The sequence below is a fragment of the Protopterus annectens genome, chromosome 6.part0 (genome assembly GCF_019279795.1).
Source record: "Protopterus annectens isolate FY-2018-M chromosome 6.part0, PAN1.0, whole genome shotgun sequence".
NCBI classification, from domain to species: Eukaryota; Metazoa; Chordata; order Ceratodontiformes; family Protopteridae; genus Protopterus; species Protopterus annectens.
Window position 1 is genome coordinate 1,291,506,691 of NC_056737.1, and position 26,452 is coordinate 1,291,533,142.

The window sequence follows — 26,452 nt, forward strand, 5'->3', positions numbered from 1 at the left end:
AAAGTAGACAAGCAGCTTTTAGAAGACATTGTACACCATATTAAATGGGAAGGAATCATAGCAGGACACTTTAATTGTATAATGAATGATAAGGATACTGATGCTAGAAACATGAAAGAAAACAGCAATTTCTAAGGTACTATCTAATTTTCCTGAGACTTTTAATATTGTAGACATTAATGAATATGCTGATCCTAATACATTATTCTTTATATACTACTCTCATTGACATGGCACACAGTCAAGAATAGACAAAGTGTACATATCAAGAGATCTAACTACAAAGATGGATAAAGTCAAAGCAGTCACATGCCTATTGTCAGACCATAAGGCAATTATTTTTTTATTTATATTTTAATACAAAACAAAGAATAACTGTAACTAAAATTCCTTCATACATAACAAACTTAAAGGATTTTAAAGAATTTTATGTTAAAGAGATACAAACATTTTTAGACATAAATCTTACTGAAGACGTGTCAGAGATATACATTTGGGACTCATTGAAATCATATTTATATGGTAAAGCATTAATATGGTTTAAAAGCAAGAAAAGTCAATGGGACAAAGACTTAAATTCCAAGCAAGAATTGACATGTTAAAGATAGACATTCAGAAGGGAAAGGTGAATTTAATAAGTGAATTAGATGACAGGAATAAAAATATTTAGAGACACTACATCATAAGACAATGATAAATTTAGAGAAGATCAAATAATGTTCTTATATGATGAACTCCAGAAATCAGAAAAGAATAGCAAATAAAACTAAAAAGATCATAAAAGCTAATCAAATAAAAGAAATATACATTCCAGATACCGGAAAGAAAGTATCAGATTTAGAAGGGATATTAGAAGCATTTAAATTATACTTTCATAAAGTTAATACCCAAAAGGAAATAACAGAACCTCAAAACATATTGAAGTATTTCTTTAGAGCACATATTAAAACTAAACTAACAGATTATCATACAAAATTAATAGACAAACAAATAACCATTACTGAACTTAAATCACAAATTAAAAACGTAAAGACAAAGCACTTGGCATACATAATATGATCCCAGAAATGTTCAAATTATTAACCAAAAAAACTCTGATATTACTATTAAAAGTGTTTACATTAGTAAAGGAAAGCAAAAATATTCCTCTTCTTGGAAATATACACTAATATCACCTATTCTGAAACCACATAAAAAATGCAAAGGAATGTTCATCTTACAGACCTATATCTTTACTAAATGTTAATTATAAATTTTTATGGCAATACATGCTGTTAGGATCTACCAACTACTTCCATTATTAATAGACAAAGATCAAACTGGCTTTATAAAAAACAGAAATACATATGATAACATTAAAAGAATTATATCTTTATTTGATCACATTAATCATATCAGAATAACATGAATATAATCAGTTTAGACATAAATAGTGCCTTTGAATCTGTCCACTGGGATTATCTATAGTGAGTTTTAGAAAAATATGGATTTTCTTAAAAATTCACACCATTAATTAAATCACTTTATGATAAATCCTTAGCATAAGTAAATATTGGCTCGTGCTCATTAAATCTTTAGAAATTACTAAAGGTACAAAAGAGGGATGCCCCTTGTATCCATTATTATTTGCCTCAGTAATCAAACCTTTTGCAAATGATATTCAAATGGATAAGAATATTAAGGGTATATAAACTGATTGTCTGGAAATGAAGGTACAGTTGTTTACATATAATATTTTGTTAACCTTAAAGGATAATAAAACCTCTCTAAAAACTCTATCAAATTTAATTGAACATTTTTAGAAACTCTCAGGCCTTAAATTTAATGAAAATAAGACACAAATATTATTTAATTCCAATAAGAAAGAAATAGAGAAAGATTTTTCTAAATATATAGCTGCTGACAATAAGATAAAATACTTAGAGGTTACATTAACAGATGAACTAGGTAAGTCAATAACAATAAACTACTCTAATACTCTAAATAATATTAAAACACTCATTCAAAAATGGAACACATACTTGTTTATACAATGGAGGACAGTCATTATATAATTAAAATGATTATTTTTCCAAAAATATTATACTTCATACAAACTTTTTCTATACCTCCTTCTAAATCTTACATAAGACAAATTATAAACTAATGCAAAACTTGTTATGGAATCCCACTTAAATGACTGGGAAGCAGGAGAAATCAGTCTTCCAGATGCAGAAAAATATGCACTGTCATCTAGTATAAAAATCAATATCCTTATAAGTAAATAATGCTTATCCTGCCAGATGGAAACACATAGATGAAAATATATGGTTAAAATCAGGTCTTACATTACCATTACAATATACTGAGTTGGTTTCAAATAACCCTCTTTGGATGATGAGAAAACATTTTACAGAAAGCAGAAACAGAAGCACATAAGTTCTATGTTAATAAAAACATATTAAAAGGATATAAATCCCTTATGAATAGGAATCCCAACATAAAAGCTTAGTCATTCTTACTATATCCTATTGCATGCATGCAAAATAACATAAAAAGTTTTAGTATAAATATAATCAAGCCTCTTAGAAAGCATAATCTGACTTATTGCCTTCAGTTACTAGACTCTGGAAAAGTTTAACAATGGAACAAATAAGGAAAAAATCTGATTTAGGTAATTGTCTGTGGCTAAGCTTACAGGACATAAGACAGTACATTTTAAACAGAACAGAGCCAAAGCAATTATCAATCAGACAAAATATACCTAAACTTATAGAACACTTTTTTTCAGCAAATCAAGCTGTTCGTGGAAAAGGTTACTTATCAGACATCTAAAAAATAATTAAGAAAAATAAATTAGATCATACAGGGAATCTTTGGGACTACTATAAAACAATAAATAATCAAATGCCAAATGACAATGACAAGAAATTACTTATCTCCACAAAGCAAACATCTCTTTCATTGCATTGGAAACTGTTCACATGGAAATTCATTCATAGGTCCTTTATAATACTACATAAAATGGAAATAATGCTTAAACAAAATATAGGGTATTGGAGATGTAAAACTAACTTGAGAGCAAATTGGAGGCATATGTTTTATGATTGTCACTTACTTAAACCATTTTGGGATAAAGTTATTTTTTTCTTGCAAATAATCTTTAATGATAATTTTCATTTGTCTAAATCTTTGGTCCTGTTTAATGCTCCCATATCCCAATGTGTTGTTAGAACAAAGTTTTCACTGTTATAGACATTTCTGGCTATAACACGCAAAACCATTACTACAAATTGGAAAAGCGAGACTTCACTTACATTTAAGGAATAGAGAAGCATTGCATTGAATGTATCATGAATGGAAATGAAAACCATTAGAATGAGAACAGAAAGAACCACGTCATATTTCAACTCATGGAAGAAAGTGAACAAAATAATGGAGAGAGATGACTGTAATACCTAATAGAATGAATTTTTAAATGTAAAAATGTGCAACATCTTTTAAGCATAGACACCTTTGTAAATAGTTTGTTTCTTTAGACTTATAGATGTTGATCATATATAGTTGTTAAGTTATGTTTTATATTGCAAAGTTATGAAATGGCATTCATTTTCTAAAATCAATAAAAACATTTAAGCAAGAAAGATGTGGGTATATCTTATCCATAGGGGCATACACCCACTGACCTGATAACACTGTAGCTTCCCCACACACACTCAACAAACCACACACTGTGGCATACTGAGTATCCACTCTGAGAATGGTCTCCACTTTCACTATTGTCATGGAGAGCACTAGTGTTGGAGCAGCAGAGGCAGATCAGCACACTGCATGTGACATACAGATACACATTGTATGACAGGCTAGCAATACAGAACAGTGGTGTCCACTGCTCCATCAAGTCCCTGCCAGACATGCAACTCTCATCCTCCACCAAAAGATGTACAGGGTTGTAATCAAGGCACAGTACCTAAAACAGAGATGGTTGATGTTGTTTGTGGCCTTCAGGAGACAGTGGAGGCTGAACACAATGCAATGAATGGCTTTGTGCACTCAATGGTTGTACACATTTCTGCAATGCACATGTCCATGAGAATGTTAAGCAGTGCCTTCATTAATGTCCAGCCCCCAGTATTGCCTGTGGCCTTGGCCATGTGTATATTTATGGTGGATGAGCAGGACAACTATCACTAGTTACACTGTCTGTACCTGCTGCATTGGAGGTAGCACTATATACAAAGGAACAGTAGGGATGAACACACACTCAGGGCTACTCAGGGAAGGTTGCTTCATGTACAAACACAAGACAGGTCCTGTTCCAGCAGTTGTATCACATTTGTATCCAGGGGTATCTGGGCCTGTGTGGCCTTCATGGCACTGGGATTGTGTTGCAGGAACCCATACAGCCTCTTTCATAACACTTCATTGCATTTGTACTACTAATGGTCCTGTAGTGGCACCCCATCGATATCATTGAGGAAATTGTATTAAGGCACAGATACCACCCCTTTGTAAGATCCCCATCACTAACTATAGTGATCTGTTGTTCACTATACTCTCATCTAAACTTTCATTTGACTTTGTGTCTATGTGTCCCTATGCACCTATGCGAATGATAATGGCTGTGACCTACACCACCCCCCTTTTTGTGTGGCACAAGTTTTGAAGCCTAATGCACAATGTAAGTCAACTATATATACTGTCCAACATAACTATTAGATAATAGAAAATGTATCACTTTTTTCCTTTGTGACACTGCACTGCCATTGTGTACATGTCATGGCCCATAGGGGTGGACTAGCCATTGCTGATTTGCCTGCTCTACTGTGTACTGTGCACTGTCCATCTATATCATTGATTGTGGGTGCCAAGGTGATTGCATCAGGTCCTATTGCTGCATTGCTGGAGGGTCTTGGGAATACTTCCTGACCTGCTTCATGATGGTGACTCATATTATGCAACATGCCACAGATGTCTGAAAGGTTGTAGTGGGTACATACTGCAGTTCACCTCTGATGTGCCCCGGCAGAAGAAGTATGACTTCAGCATGCCAAACACATACTATGCCATTTTGATGGTTCAGTGTTGTACTACAGTATGGCCATGCCATGTGGGTTCCATAGAGGCATCATCAACCAGAGCTCTAGGGGCAGCCTGTATCACTTGTAACACATTAGGAGCATTGTGGAAGAGATTTAAAAGTTTATTGATGTATTTCTGTTATATCTGTTACTGCAGATGTGTAGATGTACCACTCTGCTTGTACTTATCTATTAGGTAGCCCTGTGGTATATCTCTGTGCAGGAGGCCATGATTCAGGTGGCTGGTATGCCATATGTGAGAATCATGGGCTGCCAAGATACTATGCAAACACATAGATAATTAGCTCCTGTGTATTGCATACTATCTGGCAGTTGATGGAATGATAGCCCTGCTTATTGATATAACACTGTCCACTGACAACAGGGAGCCCTCTATTGCCACATGGTGTGCTGTATAGTTCCCAACACTTCAAGGAGATGGATGTTATTGCAGAAGCTATGCATGGTGGTGGCACTCACCCTGCCTTATTGTGAAAGCAGATATGCTAATCTACAGGTGGAAGCAGTATACTAAGAAGCATGTTGAATATTCTGTAGGTTAACATCTGCAAAAGACTCAAGGTGTCCCCAGTTTGCCTCTGAAAAGTTTGTGCAGCCTGTATGGTAAAAGCTATCTATATCTTGATATATACAGGTACAGGATGTATATGCAGTACTCCATTTCCAGTCTGTGGACCATGTATGTCAACCAACACTCATATAATGCCTGTATTTTTTTTATAACTTCTCTTCTTTTGGATTTCTAATACCATGAGAGGAATGAACCCCATTCCTAAGTCAGGCTATGATTAAAGTTCATGAAATTAGTATTGTTTCAGTCTTTGATGTTATCCAAAAGTGCTCTTCACAGCACCCACAATGTGCTCAGAAGTGAGTCCTTCTGCAAAGTATGCGGAGTTACATGTATCTGTAACATGTCTAAGATTGTAAATTCTTTTTTATGAGACCCATTGCTCCTGCTACTACTGGAACTGTCTGGGTATATTTCTTCCACATTGCTCTCATTTCCACCTGCAAATCTTGATATTTTATGACTTTGTGTCTCTGTATGTGAGACACTGTAATCACTAGGTATAGTAATGTCATTGATCAGTGTTTCTTTTGCCTGTTTTTTCATAGACTGCTATAGCTGGTTTTCTCACATCTATTTTTTGAATTGTTGGTAATGAGTGATCCCATGCCATGTACACTTCATCATTCTCTGTAATGCTTTGTGGTCCATGCTTCCAATGCTTTTAAGCTACTTATATACGGTATTGCTTACACAACCCACAATGCAACAATCTTGCAACATTATTGTGCCTTTCAGTGTAGAGGCCCTCTGCCTTGAGAATATCATACTCAGCAAGAAGGTATATAACTGTTTCCAATTATTTTTTTACAAAACCTACATATGTTTGTTTTTCCCACATGTCCAATGGACTTTGTTAACCAATGTCTATGTAGTCCACTGTCCTCAGCTGCCATTTTTAACCTTCTGTTCTTTGGCTTCAACTCAACTGTCCTTAACCATTCCTCTATCAAATCCTGATCAGCATGAGGTTGTTTCAGAACATGGCTGTATACTTGCCACTATATTTATGGCTTTTACACATTTCTTTCCTTCTCATCGGATCCTTCTCCTTATATTCTTTCTTTTGTTTTTTTAGCACACTCAGTTGCTGTCTGATTTTTGTCTGCTTCTGGTTTAATTTCCATTCCCACATACCACCTGAATGCTTCTGTTAAACTAAGCAGAGAGGCCATCTTTGACTTCCTCTCCTCATGTTATAAATCTTTCACTATATTTAGATCTGACAAGGTCTGCAGATATGTATGCAGTCCCATGATCACAGATCTATATACATGTAATCAATTTTGAGGAGGCTCATCACTCATTCAGAGTGTGGAATATATAATCTTGGTATATGCTGATTTTTACATATCATTTGATAGGCATAAAAACTTTTTTCTTGTTTTTCTGCCAAACTAATCCAATACCTTTTGGGCCAGTCAATCACACCAAAACTGTAAGTTAAAACAGGAAGAGCAGGTTGAATTATAGCTTGGATTTTGTTACTAGATTAACAAAAAGAAACCCACCAAGGAGGCAGAAACTTAGAGCAAAATCCATTTACTGGTGCTTCAGGTACCTCGACAAATAGCCTTCAAGAAATAATACAAACCACCAACATGCCCCATTTTATTACAAAGATGTTCCAATCAGATGCAGCCACTTAACAAATCAATTAACACTTGTTAAATCAGCACTTTCACATAAAAACACACAATGTTACAACAATTATGCAGAATTACTTATTTCTTAGTAATGAATTACATTTTAAACATTTAAGTTAACTTCTAAATCCATACCCTTAGGTTTCAATGCATTATAATTTAAAATAAACCTACTTTCCATCCTTGAAAGACTAGCCAAAAAATCCTCACCTCTAGCTAGGAATGGCCTGGCCAAAATGTTGTGTTTTTGGAACTTTATTGCTAGATTTCAAGGCTGTTTTCAATATTAGTTTTAGTCTGAAGTATTCCTTGCCGGGTTTTATTTGCATTTGTTCATTTTTTATTGCTCATCCTTCATCATTTCCCAAATATTTATACATTCCTTCCTGCTCAAGTTCCTTTATATCACATTCCTGTCCTAGATTGATGTTTTCTTGGTACTGCAACTTTCCTGCTTTAAATGTTGCTTTTGCACATTTATCAAGACCAAATGACATTCTTATATCATCTGGGAAAGTTTTATCCACTTGCATTTGTGCTTTCAACTCCTCACCTGATGAGCTACACAGTTTAAATCATTCATAAAAAGAAGATGATAAGTCTTTAAACAAGGTTGTTTTCTGGGAGCCAAACTGTAAACAAGGCCTAATCTGTTGTGTAAACAGTTTAATTGGTTAAGGGCAAGACCAAACAACAGTGACAAAAAATCACCCAGGAATATCCCCCTTGAATTTTTATCCTAGGGATAATAATTTGCTCCTTTGCCATGACTTAATTGAAAAGTGGTTTGCAGCTATTTCATGGTCACTGTAATGTAATTCATCAATTTAGGATATATTTTATACATCTGTAAGTACTCCTTTATCCATGTATATGGGGCACAGTCAAATGTTTTATTTTTTTTTTTTTTGTAATCCTTTCATGCCCTACTTAGATTATTCCCCTTTTTACAATTCCCTATTATGGCTTTAGTTAGCAACAAATGATCATCTGTTCCATATGACTTTCTTTTGTTACATTTTTGTTCTATTGCTGTGGTTGAATTTTTTTCTAAATGACTATAAATTCTGTCTGCATTAATTCCCATATATAGTTTGTACATCAACATAAGGCAAGTTATTGGTCTATAGTTTTTAGGATGACTTCAAGGCTCACTCTTAAGGGGGAGTATCATTTTCTTTGCTGTTAATCAGGTTGGTGTCTGTTTGGTATGCACATATATGTAGCTCTTACTCGAGACTATATCTTTCTGTAGATTTTAATTCTTTTAGCAAGAAGCCGGGTACAGATCAGGGCCTAGGGTTTTCCAATTAGGAGCTTTTCTTAATTTTGTTTCAGTTTCTCTGTCTGTTACTTCATCACATTCCATGTCATGTGATCTCCTTACTGTTTCTTTTAATTTTTCTGTCCATTCGGCATCTTTGTTACATTCCACAGGGTCTTCATAAATATTTCTCCAAAATGTATCTGTTCCTTCTTTTTTTTTCCTTTTTTGGTGGTGTTTCTATTCCTTCTGCTTTGTTTCTCAGTTTTCTATTAAACATCTTGGGTTATCAATAAATTGCTTATTTTTACTTTTTCTTTATGTCTATTTTCAGGTCTTTCATCCCTGATGAAAATGTTACATATTTGCAAGAAAAATTATATGAGGGTTGTGCGTTCCATGGACCTGAACTTTATTTGTGACTCTAACAGAACTTGCTGGAGAGACAGATTTGTATCCCAAAGGCTACATCGCCTATAGAATAAACTTCCCATTTTCATAAAACAAAGCCCATTCCTCACTCTCTTCAAAAAGAATTTAAGTATATGAATGGGGATCTATACATTCACTCCAAGGGTACTGCCCATGTCGCTTATGGACAGAGGCAGTCTGTAAAATGAGTCAGAGCTCCAACACCCAAAGACCCACTACCCTGATACTACTTCATCCCATATCTGGGAAATTAGGATATAATATTGCCATATCCTGGGTATTATTGGCTTGTAAAGGCTCTTGTGTCATTAGCCTAGTAATCACCTATGATGTTTTTCTGCCTGTACTATCTTTGATTTATTATTTGCAACAGCGTATGATAGATCCTGGGTTGTTCTTAGACTGTGCATTGCTTTTATCACATCTATATTTCTAAGCATTTTTGTTGGTTTGTTCCCTCTTCTATATTCTTCTAACAATGACACTTCTTGTCTTAATTCCTTTACAGTTTTCTTTATTCAATGCCTCCATGATGGCACTTTATTTCTTCCTTTCCTTTCCCTTATTACTTTGTTCTTTTGTGGTAAGATTTCCCTCTAGATTTAATAAAGTCTGTGTAGGCATAGTGTAGAGCCTACATGGAATGTTTCCATGTCCATGCACATGGTTTCCCCTCAGCAGTGCTCCATGTATATTAATCATGGAGCATTGCCAAGGGAGAGCCATGGGACATGATTATTGAATCATTGTATGGAGTGTGGTGCTAACTGTGTCTGCAGATGATTAGCACACTCCCTGCACTGTCCAATTGGAGTATAGCAATGTAATTTATTTATTTATTTATTTTTTAAATCATGTTTGAGTAGCACAGAGCGCAGCAGTGCTAAGCAGCGCTGAGACACCAGACATCTAAAAACAGAAAATGGATGTCTTTATTTATCTATAGGTCAAGTTTAAGCATAGCTGAATGGGTTTGTGCAGTGCAGTGCTGTGCTCTGCACTGCTTAAAGGTAGTTCAGAGGTATATGTAAAGGTATAGCAAAATTCCAGGTAGCCCCATAGCTAAATGGGTAGAGTTATGGCCTCATATGTACTAGGTGCATGGTTTGAATACATGTGGAAGCAAGTTACCATTTTTGTTCAAAACAGAAATTATGCAAATTATTTTTAAATACTGCCCTGCTGCACTCAGCTAAGCTGTGCTAAGACCAGCTAAGCCCTGCTAAGCACCACATGAACACAATAATGGCTGATATTGTTAATGCACTGTTTGGCATCATTTGGCTGGTTTGCGCACTGGTAAGCACTGCTAAACATATGGGTTTTAGCAATCCTCAGCTGAGCTGCTCTGGTTTTTGCAATGCTAAACAATATGCCACATTTTTAAATATTGCCCAATGGTGTGTAAATGTGGGAAAACAGGCTATATTAAGCCCAATAGGCAGGAATACAGCATAATCCATTGGAGTTCTGTCTCTGAAGGACACAATGGCAGGCATCGGAGTGTGTTTGCACTTTTGGGTGCAGCTGTGGGCCATTCAGGAGTCCTGGATCATGGTCAGCCTCCTTGTAAAAAAACATAAGGACCAGCTGATGGATGGAGGTTATCAGGGCTCAGAGTGCAAGGTGGAGGCCTAGCACCAGCTTGCAGGGGACCTCACCAGTGAAACTGGTATCCCCCACACAGGTGAGCAGTGTTGTTACCACCATGATGACCTGAAAAGACAGAAGGGGCTCTCTTGGACACCTGGGTCCAAGAATTCCAGGCTGGGAATGTCCCACATGTATGTAAGTACTATAACCTGTGTTTCACCAATAACTAACCTTGAATGTCTGCTAAACTGGTATGCATAATGGTGTGTTTCTCTCCCAGCAGCTGCAGAGGAGAGGGCTCACAACATTGAGGTGTATGCTGGGTGCTTGTCCACATTGCACGTGTGGTGAGTACAGATGCATTTTGCTATCTATAGTCAAATAAGCAAGAAAGAATAAAGCAGTAACTGTGATTATGCATATACAGTAAAGGTTGCATTGCAATGAATGTGGACTTATACCTATACTGCAAGAAGTGCAAACTACAACATAAGCAGGGAAGACTAAAGCATTAACAGTAATAAAATGTATGCAATAAAAGTGTGTAGTGCAATAATTGTGGAATTACAGCCGTGTTGCAACACCTGCATAATGACAACTGTTGTGCAATAAAAGCATGAAATTATAGCAGTAACTGATTGAAGATTTCTCTAATAAAGTCTGATGTGCAATGACTGTGGGAGTAGGGCTGTTTTGCAAGAAATCAGTTATCACAATTGTTCTGCAATAAAAACACAAAATATTCTCAGTAAATGCATGAATCCATGTATAATGGTCTGTTGTACTAAAAGTGTAGGTTTAGAGTTGTTTTTAATGATATCTCTTATGACAACTGGTCTGCAACAACACATGGACCAATAGCAATAACTCCAAGGTAAATCATGTACAGCAGGATTGACTTATTTTCACCATTGCATGTCAGCTACAAGCATTCAGGCTGTGAGGTATGGTGCTGCAGTCTTGTATAAAAATGTAATAGTTATAGACTGCAAATAATAACCCATAATCAGATATTAGATGTTGACTTCACACATATTTCACACTAACAATTTAATGTATAAACCTCAATTTTAAGTAGTAATATATCCTTTACCTAGCATCTCTGTCATGCTTGAATGCCATATATGTCTGTTCAACTGTCACAGCAGTCAAGTATAAAACTGTACAATTATTAGCAGGTCATATTCTGGCTCCAGGTGAACTCTAGGCAAATAGCAGTCAATCAGTAATCAGCAGTATCTCAGTAGCTTACTTTGCTGAATTCTGTGTACTAAGTACATTTTTACCACACACAGACCAGGGTTTGAATCCAGTGCTATGTAGATCTAAATATTATAGTATCAGTCACGTAATGTTTGCAGATATTCTCTCCACAGGAATTACAGGTAAATGGGTGAGATAGCCCATAATATGAGAACATTATTGCGTGTTTACATGTCATAGACTGTTGCAATCATTACCAGGAATATGAAAATACAGCATAAAATAATGGGAAATAAGTGCAATAATAATAACAAAATAAAATAAATAAACTGTGTAAGCTCTGGTATGACTGCATGCATGGAGTGTGTGTTAAAGGTTACTGCACTCGATTAATACATTTGATGCAGATGTCCACTGCAGTCACTGCTATTGGGTTCTAACCCCATGTCTGCCAAACAAGGCACGAGAGTTGTTTACTGTCTGTACTGTACACATACATGTCTCTCAAGTGTCACACTGTCATGGAATGTAATTACCATTGCAAAATCCCTCTGTCACAGATATGTTATCAACATGGGTCCCATTCACAATGCCAAAATTCCAGAATGCCAACAGCCATATGGCCAACAACCATATGGCCAACATTCAGAATACCGACAATGAAACCAGCATCTCACTATAGTGCAGAATGGAAAGATTTCCATTCCTGCACTGTAGTGCGATCTCGAAGTTGGTATATTAAAGTTACAGGGGGTGTGGGGGTGGAGCCCCCCTGCTAGCAGTTTAAAGTAAATTTTATTTTCCTTCCTATGGATGTACTCAAAATGTCGAGATTCTAAATGTCAGTCATATGGCTGTCAGCCATATGGCTGTCAGCATTCTGGAATTTCGGCATTTCGAAGTAGATCCATCCACATATATATGTAAATAGTAAAGTAACACTGCATGAGCCCACAGTACATCTTGGTAGTTATATAGGTACATGTGATGTGCAAGTGTTATGTGCAGTTATATGCCTGCAGTTGTTACAGCTTAGCTCATACTGTCCCATGTGTATAGCTTGAGAGGTATGTGCATGGTACAGCAGGTATAGGGCATTTTTACACATAAATAAAGGACAGACCTGTAGAGTACATAGCAGTACTGTTGTCAACTATATAGCCTATAATGGTAGTAACGGACTGTATTTCTCTCTCTCTCCATCCCTTATCTTCAAATATTTATTGTTGTTATGCATTGGTTATGGTTTACTATTAAAGGAAAACTCCACGCTAGAACTAAAAAAATCAGTTATTTTTCAGTCTATCTTTATTTCCTGACCTATTTTAGCACCTCAAAATCACTCTAAGAGCTTTATTTATAATTTTAACCTGTTTTCCACAACATGGCTACCAATGGGGCTTGATGTATCAATGTGATCTTGTTCTCCCTCAACCCTTTCTCTTTCCCATAATGCTTTGTATGACTCATGCCAGACATAAGGAAGTAACTTTGAATTCCCATGCCATTGGGATATAATGGGATTTGTGTGAGTCATTGCTGCTTCTTTTCTGTCTCTAATCACCCTCATTTATGTTTGACTCAGACCTTGTTTTACACTATTCTTAGAAGTTATCAGCTACAGCCAGAAAAGTAACTAAATTGCAGGCATTTGTTCAGGATTTTCTTTTGTAGTCTAAGAGGCATTGATTCTGCAAGGGTCTCTCAGTGCAGTGACAGTTTTTTCACCTTTGCAGTTGTGTGGGAGGAGGGGACTCTCAATTCCTTTTGAATGAGTAAAAAAAGTGATTTTGAGGTGTTAAAATAGGTCAGGAAACAAAGATAGAGTGAAAAAAACAGTGGAGTTTTCCTTTAACATACATTGTTCCACAAACCTTATTTTGTAGCATGTGTTTTATTATTATTATTACGTATTACAATAGCTGTATATTAACATATCTTGTTGAATTACCTATCCTGTTGGCCATATGCTGTAACTGTAACTGGCATGCTGTTAATATGCTAACTGTTCTGTTATTCATTGTTGTGTTTCACATAATATACATTGAAATGTAACGGGATTATTTCCAATGTTCTGGCATGCTGTTATTACTAACAATGGTTTTGTTCATAACTAACCTAAATGTAATGCTTCACCTCCATAACCACAGCACGTCAGGGTAGGCCGGTTCCTGCTGATCTGTCTACCCTACCTCAACAGGCCCTGGCACTGGGTCCCAGAACATATGGGACCAAAGCTGTTGGTGCACCCTCTGCTGGCCCTGCACCACCATTGGGTGGAATCACCTCAGGGGACAGGGCCTGCCCCCCTGGGAGCAGTGGCAGAGTGGCAGTAGTTACTCAGGATTGACTACTAGCCATGGTGTACAGGACTGTTCATAGGAACTATGAACATTGTCTGAGCCAGATTGATGGCAGACTCAACAACCTGGTGGGGCCCACTGGCCCTGATGCTCAGCCTCCAGCACAGCCACCTTCAGGGTAGTGAAGGAGCAGTGTGGACTGCCCATGGGTGGGGAACTCAGTCATGCTGCTGCCATCTGGAAGCGCATGCACTTCAGATTCAACAACACTCTCCCCATCCAAGGTGTCTACCCCCCTCATGTGTCACACACCTCCCCTGTCTGCTGTCTTGCCTATCTTGTCTGCCTGCAATTGCATCCTGTCCTACCCAGCATACTTCCCTACATGTAGCTATATCCCTTCCCCAACATCCACTGTCTCCTTATTAAAAAAATGGGCAACCTTCCCAAGAAAAATATCGCCCCATATGTAGCTCTCTATTTCGCACACATGTCCACTGAACACAACTAATTTGGTCCAACTGGTTTGACAACACATTTATGTTGTCCTCACCCCTTTCTCTGGGTTTGAGAGCCCAAATTCATACACAAAATCTGTCAAGCTGCACAGCTGTTGCTGTACAAGAAATGAAAAGCAATGCTCCTTCCCTACACCTGTCCAGCACATCCCTACTTGCCTTTCACTATGTTTTTTCCATTGCTTGCCCACATTTCTCAACTGTCCAATCTCCTCCTCTTTGTTTTCTTTTTAAATTTTTAACACAGGTTTGCGTGGAGCTAATTGGAGCACTGCTATGTGGTGTGTCATGCAGCAATGCGCAAACCCACTTAAATGAGCTTTACAGTGTCAAAATGATCCTATGTGTTTCTCAGTGTCAGGCACATGCATAAAATAATCTTGCTTTCCATGTTTTGAACCCGGGCCCTTGTTAACTATAGCCAATGGAACTATTCCACTAGGCCACACAGTTCTTAACTAAAGCTGGTGTTTCCAGCAAAACATACTGATTGCCACAGACAGAGTGAAATCAAACCTAATGTGACAAATGGGAGTGTACCTGGGACTCTGATGCAGAAATACACCAGTAGACAGCCAAGTAAATAATAATGGTAGTACATGAAGCCTGGGATAGAAGGTAAATGTTCCCTTTTACCTGCAACATCTTAAAACACACCTGTTAAGGCATCAGTGACAGAGGGCATATGTTCAAATGGGACCCTGCTGCAGAACAACTGCCTTTGAAAGCCATTCACATACTGATGGATGTAGACGTGTGTTACAGCCAGTATGACAGCATATATCTGGCAAATACACATGCTGTAGCACTAACTCAGTAGATCAGTCAGTTAAATGCCTTGCATATTGAACATTTTTCACACACAGTCCTGGGTTCGAATCCAGTGTGTTGCCCTTCAGTTGCATTGTTATGAACAAAGCAAGTAATGACTGACTCATGCAACTTTAATCCCCATAGGTTACTGCTACTGAATTATCAGCTACCCAGTTTTGCAAGTCATAGGCCCGCAGTAAGGACACACTGCACATATTCATATAGCCAGACTATATCTTGCCTACAACTCTGCTATTGGCATTGCCACTGTTGCATAATGGATTTACCTTAAACACACACCTGAATTGGACAGTAATGGGTACCCTTACCCTGGCTGTGCTGTAACAACAGGCTGCCACAGCAGCCACAGTTACATGTACAGTTTGCCGGCCTTCAAAGTGTTCACCCTCCCCCCATTGTGTCCTAGGCTGCAGCAGAAGTTGCAGCCTGGTGCATACACAACTGTATGTTAATGTAGCTGCTACAGACCAACCATACCTCCCAACCTCCTATAACAAGGGATCCAGAGACAACCATACATAAAGTGGGGGGGCAAAGGGCCAGAGATAGGTACATGTTTCACAGTTTGCCCCTACAAAGATAGTAAGTTGATAGAATAGCAGCTACTGCATTATTATGCACATTCCGACAGTTGTGACATGTGACACTTACATGTCTCTCTCCTCCTTCTGACCTCAACCGCAATGTTTGCCACTGACCTGCCAGGTGATCACACTGTCATGGGACACTGACTAAACATATCAGACAAAAAGAAAAGGGCCAAGGCCTACATGAAGGCCTTATAAATTGCACTGTGGTGCCATGTCATTGGCTAACAATAGTGCAATTCAGCATTTTGGATGCAATTAACAATTCTGAGCCACAGACTGGTGCACAGGTAATTACCTGTTAATGAGCATGACGTACAAAAGGTAAGCAATTGCTTATGGGGAACAGGTCTGTATGTAGTTTTACTCACACAGACAGTATATGTGCAAAACATTTTAAGATGAATGTTCAATAAATGGAATACATCACTCTACCAGGTATGTACTACATGTCCCCATAAAAAGGGATGCAGATGGGAGGATGGAGGTATGAGGAATAGGGATTAAAATGGTAGTCTTGTATTAGATCTATGATAATGACATCTCAGGGATATTCCACTGTCCAACACCTACAGGCATGCACCTCAATTGTTCCCGCTTTGAATCACATATTTGCTCTGTCCCTGTCAATCCCTCCTACAAGTGTCAGCTGTTGTAGGAAAGATAGTGGATTACACATAAGACATATAGTGATAATAACTAAGGGTGTACACTCCATAGCATCAAATGATGTACTATAATTCACCTCCTCTCAGTCTGTTAATGTCATACAGTACTAACATTGTAATATTGTCCCTGAATGTCCCTGATGTACTCCGGCTAAGTCCCTGTTTCATGGACATTCGTTCCTGTCTGCCTGAGAGTTATGCCTAACATATCTTCCAACCTCCTACAGTAAAATATCAGGACAAAGCCATATGTAATGGGGTACAAAGGCCCAGACTCAGTGACAGACTATACACATTGGCTATACAAAGTAAGAATGTGATTAGAGTAACAGATATTACTGTAGCATAAGTGTTGTCTGAGGGGTCTGACGGGTAACAGATTCTATGTCAGTTTTCTGACAGCAACCATCAATCAGTGGACAACCATTCATCAGATGCACAGTTTTATGCAAGAAGGACCACAGCTATGAGGCAAACATTGTGATATTCTGCAAATGTCGAGGCATGATGCCTACAGGGAACATATATGACAGCAGGTTTGCATTGCTGTCTGTCATTGTGGCACACTGGTGTGGCTGGACTGTCCTAATATAGTGATTGGAATAGCACACTGCTAGTTGTCCACAGTGGCCATGTCACATCATCATCATCATCAGCCTCCTTTTTCCCATTTTGTTTATATGGGGTTGGGATATCCTGTTAACTGTCACCAACTCTGTCGATTCAGTGCCACACTCCTGCCTTCTTCAACACTCATGCCTGATTGTCACAGATCTTCTTTCACACAATCCATCCACCTCTTTGCTAGACATCTTCACTTCCTCTTACCTTCTTCCTGTCTGTCCCAAATCTTCCTCATCATATTGTCTTTTGATTTTCTACACATTTGCCCAAACCACTGTAATCTGTTCTCTTTGATCTTTTCTGCAATTGGAGCTACTTTGGCTTCATCTCTTATGTCCTCATTTCTTCATATGTCCCACAGTGTGCATTCTACCACCTTTCTCAGACACTTCATTTCCATCACCTCTAGCTTTGTCAGCTATTCTGCCATTACTATTACCAGGTTTCTATACCATACAGTAATATCAGTCGCACCACTGTCTTGTACACCTTACTTTTCAACTTCTTTGACATTCTTTTGTCATAGACTAAATCTAATACTCTATGCCAGTTTGCTACAGCCCCTCTGATTCTAGCTTTGACTTCTTCATTCAGACTTCCCTTCTCTTCAACCACCCCTCCGAGATACTTGAGGCTGTTTACCTGTTCTACTATCTTCCCTTTTATCTCAATTCCCAGCTTCTTTCCCATTGCTGCCATTACCACTGTCTTATCTGTGCTTAGTTTCATGCCATGTACCTTCAGATTTGCATTCCATTCTCCTATCCTTTGCTGAAGTTCTAGCTCAGCAGTGGGCTAAGAGCTGAACTCTGGTGTGCACCCACTCCCACTGGGAATCCCTCTGTGAGGCCGAACACTGTTAGTATTTGAGTCATTGGATCCTTGCATATAACCTACACTAATTCTACCAGTGTTTCTGGGACTTCAAACCACCACAGTACTGCCGAGATCAGCTTTCTTGGGACCTTGTCATATGCTTTTTCCAAGTCTAGGAATTACCAGTTGGACTCTCATCTCTACCTTCTTCTCAAGTATCTGTCTCCATGCAAACATTGGGTCAATTGTGCTGCATCCTGATCTGAATGCAAACTACTCATCTCCCATCTTACATTCTACTAATCTGCATATCTGTTTATTAATCACCCTCTTCAGAACATTCATGCAATGTGTTAGGAGTTTGATGCCTCTGTACTGCCCAGAGCTGTGGATGTCCCATTTGTTCTTGTACACTGGCACTAGTACGTTTATTCTCCAGTCATCTAGGATATGCATTTCTCTCCACACTGCTATTCATACCCTCAAGAGCCATGTCTCCTCTATCTCACCCAGTAACTTTATCATATCTGCTCTGACTTCATCTGAGCCTGCTGCTTCCCCTGACTTCATCTTCCTTAGTGCTGTTCTTACTTCTTCTAAGGTGGACTCCTCTTCTTCTTTCATCATAAGCTGTTTCTGGGGCAGTACAGCTTCTGTGGAGTTTTCTTTATTCAGAATGTGCTGGAAATACTTCCATCTGCCTTTGATGTCCTGTGAACTGGCATCCCTTATGAAAGGTGTCTGACTATCTTCTTTATCTTTCTGTCTTTGCCTTGCAACCTGATATAGTTTCTTTGTGCCAGTGAGTCACTTTCCAGAAGTTAGTAGAGTGCCTCTGATGCCCTATTCTTTTCAACTGCAACTTTTTCTTAGCTTCTTTGTTAGCCAACCAGTAGTCTTTCCTAGCCTGGTCAGTCTTTTCTATCTCCCACTTCCCTTCTTTCTTTTGATGACTTCCTGGACTTCTGCATTCCACCAACAGCTTTCCTTTGTACCTTATGTCCATACCTGGCTTGGCCACATATTATTTCTGTAATCCTAACACATGCTGTTTTTAGGCACTGCCACTCTTCTTCAACTCCAGCTATTTCTTCCTCTTCTTAGGATGCTAGAGCCCTGAATAATTTCTTGAACTGCTGTACTTTCTCTCCAGTCAACTACCAGGTCTACAGCCTGGTCTCTGTTGACATTAGAGCCTTCTCTGACCACTGCATGCAGCTGATTGTGGCAACTAGTGGTTTATGCTGTGGGATGACTGTTTCACTGGGGATGACTTTGCAATCATGGATTCTACCCCTGTAGTTAACTGCTCTGAAATGGAACTTTCCTTGTTAGGAGAAAGTCTACCTGAGTTGCATTTTGGCTATTTTTGTATGTGATCTCGTGACTGTCTCTCTTTCTGAACCACGTGTTGGTTACTATCATGCCATTTGCCAGACAGAAGTCTAAAATAGCTTCTCCTTCTTTATTCCTGTTGCCCCACCCATGTAGACCCAGCCAGTCCTCATAGCCTGTTCTGTATGTCCCAATATGTGCATTCAAGTTACCCATTATCAACACCAATTAATGTTGTCCTGCTTTATCTAGTAAGTCCTGCATCTTCTGTCTGAATCCATTCTTTTCCTCACTATTACAACCCTGCTGTGGGGCATAGGCTGAGATTATGAATACTGCCCATCATTACACTGGAGTCTGACTGCCATGAGTCTGTCATTAATTCTGATGATATCCCTCATTGCCTTCTGAAGCACCTCTCTCACCACAATTCCTACACCATTTCTAGCCTGTCCCCCACCTGAGTAGTAGAGTCTGGATCCCAAACTAAGTGGCTTTGCTGCACTGCCATTTCATCTTGTCTCTTGGATACATAGGATGTCCAGCCTCCTCTGTATTATCATGCCATCCACTTCCAAACTGCATCCTGTCAGTAAACCTACATTAAGCGTAGCAATTCTCAGTTCATGTTTGGCAGGTTGGTTGGTTTCACATCCAGTTTTCCCTCAACAGAGCTATCCCAGGTAACCCAGGCTGGGCAACTAGACAACAGCCAGCAAGTAGTTTATTGACCCAGGGCTGCTGGGCTTTATGGCAGGGACACACTGGCCAGTAGGGGCACATATACCCCTCTTACCATTAGTAAGGGTCCCTGATGTGGGTCAGAGTAGGCAGGGTCCTCAACCCACTTATCACCGGTATCTACCCATGTCCATTTTTGGTGATATTCATCAACATGACCAAATCACCTAGAGCCATATTTTACACCATTGAGTTGCTAGCCCTGCCATGATGCACAGTGTGTGAACCGTGTTCTATCTCAAAGATACTGCACACCACAGTAGATGCCCAAAGCGGTTGGTTTGTACAACTCTTCCCCCTATAGGGCACCATGTAGAGTCTGTGCTGCTACCCACAGCTCCATTCATTGGTGAGTCTGAGATGGAAACACTCAGCATGTTTTTCAGACATGGGAGATACCCCACAGAGACACAGGGAGAACAAGCAAACTCCAAACAGCATTGGTCAGAGATCAGGATCAAACCTTGTACCTCTGGCAAAGACCTTAACCATTAAGCCATCTGGTCTTTTTTGCATGGGAGACAAAGACCTTAACCATTAAGCCATCTGGTCTGTGGTCACATATAAATTGGGATTTGCCCATATTGGACACACCACAGTACACTGCAGTGATTGCTGTAGAGACATACAGCAGAATCTGTTACAGCACACAGAGACATTACCCAGTAGTGCTACTATCTTGGTGATAAACACCCATGTAGTGTGTCGCCAATCTGTAGGGTATGATGTGTTAGGGAGCACTGGACAGTGCAGGCCATTATGGGTGTGTAAGGTCTGTACATAGTGGACATCCACATATCTGGTCCTCTAATGTGTTCCCCTCTTGTTGTCTTGCAGGAACAATGTACCGACGGAGACATCCTCCATTTTCATCTGCAGAAAATGACACTATACTGTATGTCTTCAGACTCAGTCATCACATCCTGCTGTCAAGGGGTCACCACAATCATTAACAGTGGGCAGCATTCTGGGTTGACCTTGTGAAGGCTGTTAATGATATTGGCCAACAGGATAGGACCTACGAGCAGGTTCAACACCAGGCCACAGACATGGTCAATGCCGCATGTCAAAGGTCAGCTGCTGTTGCCAGGGATTGTGCTGCCACCAGTGGAGGGTCTGCAACAGAACGACTCTCAGCCACAGACAAATTCCTGGTGAACCTAGGAACAACCCACAGCTCCCAGCCAACCATCACGCCATATATCCTGGACGTGGGTGCCATAGTGTCCACATCAGAGGAGCATCCAGGTAAGCTGGCTTTGTTCACCAGTATAATACATTAGCAATCATTGTGGCAGGCTTTACAGAACAGTGCACAGATGTGAGATCTATCTGCATTGGAGGAGGGTTGGCTTTTACCTACAGTTGTGCACACATACTCAAAATGTCACCAATATAGCCAGTATCACATTAGCTACTGTACATGTGGATATATGTACATATTACCTTGTAACACTGCAACATTTGGTGTTGCTGACAATAACTCTCCCTCATCTTTTCACAGGTATGTCAGGTGTGGCCAGAGTCCATGGTCCTGTACCTGGTAAGTGTCCTACTGTTGTTTTGCTGGATCAGAAATACCCTATCAATGTTAAGGGCTGTCATTTTGCCTTTTGCACAACTGCTGTGCTTAGCTAGAGTAGAATAATTGTATGTTCCATTTCAGAGCAGTTAACTACAGTGCATAGCCTAGGGAATGACAGGTGTGTATTTGTACAAACATTAACATGTTTGTATTTATAATTATGAGCAGCTACACAGCCTGCTATACAAATGACAATTACTCCAAGATGCCCATTTGAACACAATAAGGTTCATAGGTTCATAGGCTCATAGGTTAGTACTAGGCTAACTGCCCTTATGGGTCATTTTAAGCATAGCCAATTACCCCATGTCAGAATCAAACCTTGCACCTTGTGTTTCTAAGGTAAGCACCTTAACCATTATGCCAACCTCCTACCCCTATGAAATGTACATACCTGAAGCAGTGCTACTACAACTGGCATATCATTGTCAAGATAGGTGTATTGGGTTTTATATGTATTTCTGTCACATACAGTGTCATATTGCACCCACGGTGGTGGAGCTGTGGTAGCGTTGTCACCTCACAGTAAGATGCTGTCCGGTTCGATTCTCAGCTAGAGCATCTTCTGCGTGGAGACATGTGTGAATGGGTGTACCTTCATTGAAGGTTGTGCATCAGGCCTGGCAAGACGGAATGTAAAAATCAACTGCCAATCATTAGCAGACCAGAGTTCCGCTATGGTGACCCCTAACCGGGAAAAGCCGAAAGACACAAACAAACACACTGTCATATTGCATATCTCACAGATGTATTGAACTGGCAAATCTTACCCAGATGTAGGTGATGTGCATGTTATACAGGGCCTGGGCTGTCTGTGTATGTTGTTGTGAGCGCGTGTGTTGTACATGAGATAAGAGATGAGACGATGTGGGACATGTAATGCAGTTGTGGATCCACATCTGTATCAGTCTGTGTGGATTACTATGCATAATAGTGCAGGTGGTAATGTACTGCTTTTGTCCTGCTTCTCACAGGTGAACATGGGTGTTGGAATCTGTCCACCTCACAACCTGATGTCAATGTCTCATCGGACTCTGATGATGATGATGATGGTGGCCATAGTAAGGCATAGGTGGGGTTATTGGTGGCTGAATCTGTCCCAGAGGTTGAAAGCCCTCTTCTTCTCCCACTGGCTCAGCAAACAGTCGGTATACCCATCCATACCCAGTCACCAGAGGCCACAGATATTGGACAGTCAGAGGGTGTTGACATAGTACAGGATGGTGTGAGAACTATGGCATCAGTGAGTGTAGACACTGGCCATAGCCAAAGAGCTGTCGAGATCCCACACAGGCAGATTGTTAGGGGGGCTCACAGGAGATCTGTTGCCCATCTATTTCCTGTTGCAGGTGTCACATTGCGGGTCACTTGCCACATGTTTCAGGCTGTCAAAGAGGCACAGGCATGAGCCAAATGCAACACCAGATGGATGCTTAAGGTTATGGATGCAGCCCAATCTGACAGCTGTGACTGCCTCCACCTGATTGGTGATGCCATGGAACATTTCACTGATGTAGTGGACAGACAGTGGGCTCAGACAGTGCCTGCCTTTGAGTGCACATTGTCTGTGCTGGAACATGTGGTTGGGCATCAGACACATGGATGTAGGTCAGCAACACCATCTGCTGGGACATGGCTGTGCACAATCACGTTCCCATAGTGGCAGTACATCCAGTGCTACAGAAGTAGGTGTGCTGTCCACACCTTGACATGGCAGGCCAAGGACACGTGGTCCTGGGCGGTCCTGTGAGAGACACAGGCCCAGCAGACAGCAGTCACCATCAGGTACTAGCACCACATCTGACCTTGGGCTTGGTGCTGCACATGCTACTCATGGAGAAGCCAGTTCCTGTGTTCAAGACTGCAAACAGTGAAGTGTCCACTCTACTGTGTATGGTCCACAGCTGTCCACCATATGCACTTGTAGGGCTAGCACTGAGCTTGACTGTGTACATGCACACACTCCAACACCACTGTCATATCCAGGTCACCTACAGAAACACACAGCACCTCTCCATGGCCCATGTAACCACCACCCCTTTCTGATTCACACACACTCTGTCAACTGTTTGGCAGCAGCCTAGGCCTCCAGCACCCCCACACCATACCCTGTGCATGTGATGATACCTGTGCCACATCCCTGCCATCCATGCCATCGATGCGGGGACCTGCATATACGTATGTGTGATGCACAGGGTGACTATATAACTTTACATGTGTTTCTGTAGTGCAGTAATGTTATGCCATGGCAGTTATTGTGGGTCACAACAGGTACTGTATGGTGGCATGTGTCAGGACTACACATCAAACATTGTTTATCTTTGTTGTCTGATGGTATACTGGTGGTACTGTTACAGAATGAAAGGTGAGTCACAGAGCTGTGTATGTTTTTGTCCCAGGAGGCTGAGCGGTGCAACTATGGATACATGATGGTAATACAGTGGCACAGTATGCCAAGGCAGCACAGCAGAGATATGACGTCAACAAGGTAAGCCAGTATATGTGCATGGCTCCCTAGGTGCATATGTGTAGAACATTGTGTTAGGGACAATGAGGGCAGTCAGTGCATCATAATGCTTTCATACCCTATGACACACTCTACTACCCTTGATACATGTCACCTGGGTCGACTGCACGTACAACTGTAGATAGTGGCTAGTCACATGGCCATAAAATGCATAACCAATGCACAGGGGTAGGCCACATAGGCATGTCTCTAGTGCTGTCAGGGGACATATTTACACACACACACACACACACACACACACACACACACACACACACACGCACACACAAATACACACACACACACACACACACACACACACACACACACACACACACACACACACACACACACACACACACACACACAAGTTGTATGCTGTGAGATTAAAACCCCTGCCTATCTAGTATTACACACTATAGCTTGCAGGACTTATTGCATGTGCCACGCTGTTTATCTGATAATGCACTGTCAGCCATTGCTCTTAAGGTGGATGACATCAGCAGGCCTTTTAACAGAGGCCAATGCTGAGGCCAGCAGCTCATCAGTGGGCACAAAATACATGGCCATTTTACAGAGATAGCCCATAAGGGCTTTTCTGGCACACTGCATAAGTTTATATCCACACACACACACACACACACACACACACACACACACACACACACACACACACAGGTTGGATGATGTGGCATTAGAATCTCTACCTATCTAGTAGTCCACACTATTTCTCACAGTTACTTATCGCATGCATTACATTGTTCATCTGATAATACACTGTCAGACAATGCTTTTAAGGTGAATGATGTCTACGGGCCTTGTAGAGAAGGAAATGTAGAGGCCAGCAGCCAGTCACAGGGCCTAAACATGCATACCATTGCATGGAGACAAGCCATATGGGTAGGTCCATAGTGCACACACACACAGCAGGAGGATGTGAGATTAGAACTCCTACCTATATAGTATTATATACTACAACTCACAGTACCAATCGCACATGCCACAGGTTATGTCTGTTGTATATGTTGATGCAGGCACAGTACTTATGGAATAAGCAAATGTTCTTATGTTAGACTTCATGTGTGGCCTGCACAGTGATATTGCTTGGTACTGTTATTGTATCTAGTGCCCTAAGGTAATATCCCTGCTATGTGTGTACACTTACCAGTCTGGCCATATGTGGTTGTTTGCAGTTTGATAGGCAGACATGTGGTCAGGGAAAATATGGCCTGTCCAAAGACTGCCTTGCACTCATTGCACATTAAATCACCTGTGTACCCATGTCTTGCTGCAGGGTGACAGCTTACAGACTCAGGGGCCTGTGGGTGAGTGGATTATGTACTGTTGCAGCCTTGGTCTGGTGCCATCAGGCAGCTGTTGTAATGTGTATGTGCAGATAACCCCAGCATTCAGGGGTTTGTGGTAACATTCGTACATCCCTGCCCATATCTATATCAATGGTGTATAACAGGGTTGTCTTCTTAAATGTAGTTGTGTCTGTCAGTAATGTAAATTCTGTAGAAGTATGTGGGGAGTCTATGTATCATTCTACTTTATATAGCTATATATACATCTTGCTATCACACACACACACACACACACACATATATATATATATATATATATATATATATATATATATATATATATGTGCGTGTGTGTGTGTGTGTGTGTGTGTGTGTGTGTGTGTGTGTGTGTGTGTGTGTGTGTGTGTGTGTGTGTGTGACATACTTATAGAGACACTAATCAGGCATGAGGGGGATAGGGAGAGACAGATATGTATATGTAGCTGTATATTTGTAGAGATACATTTCACATAGCAGGTCTTTGGGTGGTAGAGACAACAGACTTGTGCTCATGTTAGCCAAGTGTAGGAGCATGCCCAATGTGATTGTCAGTACTCAGTACTTACAAGGTGACTCCAGGCCAGAGCTACTTGTACTCCAGTTTGGGATTATTGTGTGCTGCAGGCCATTGGCTGCTGCACCTGTTACCACAGTACTGCAGTCACCTGATATTGTACAGGGCATTCCATGGCTGCTTGCTGACCTTAATATGTGACTCAAACTTCAGAACTATAGAGAGCTTCACAGACTGTCCAGACTCTTGTCACATATTCTTGGCCTGCTTCACATAACATTGTTG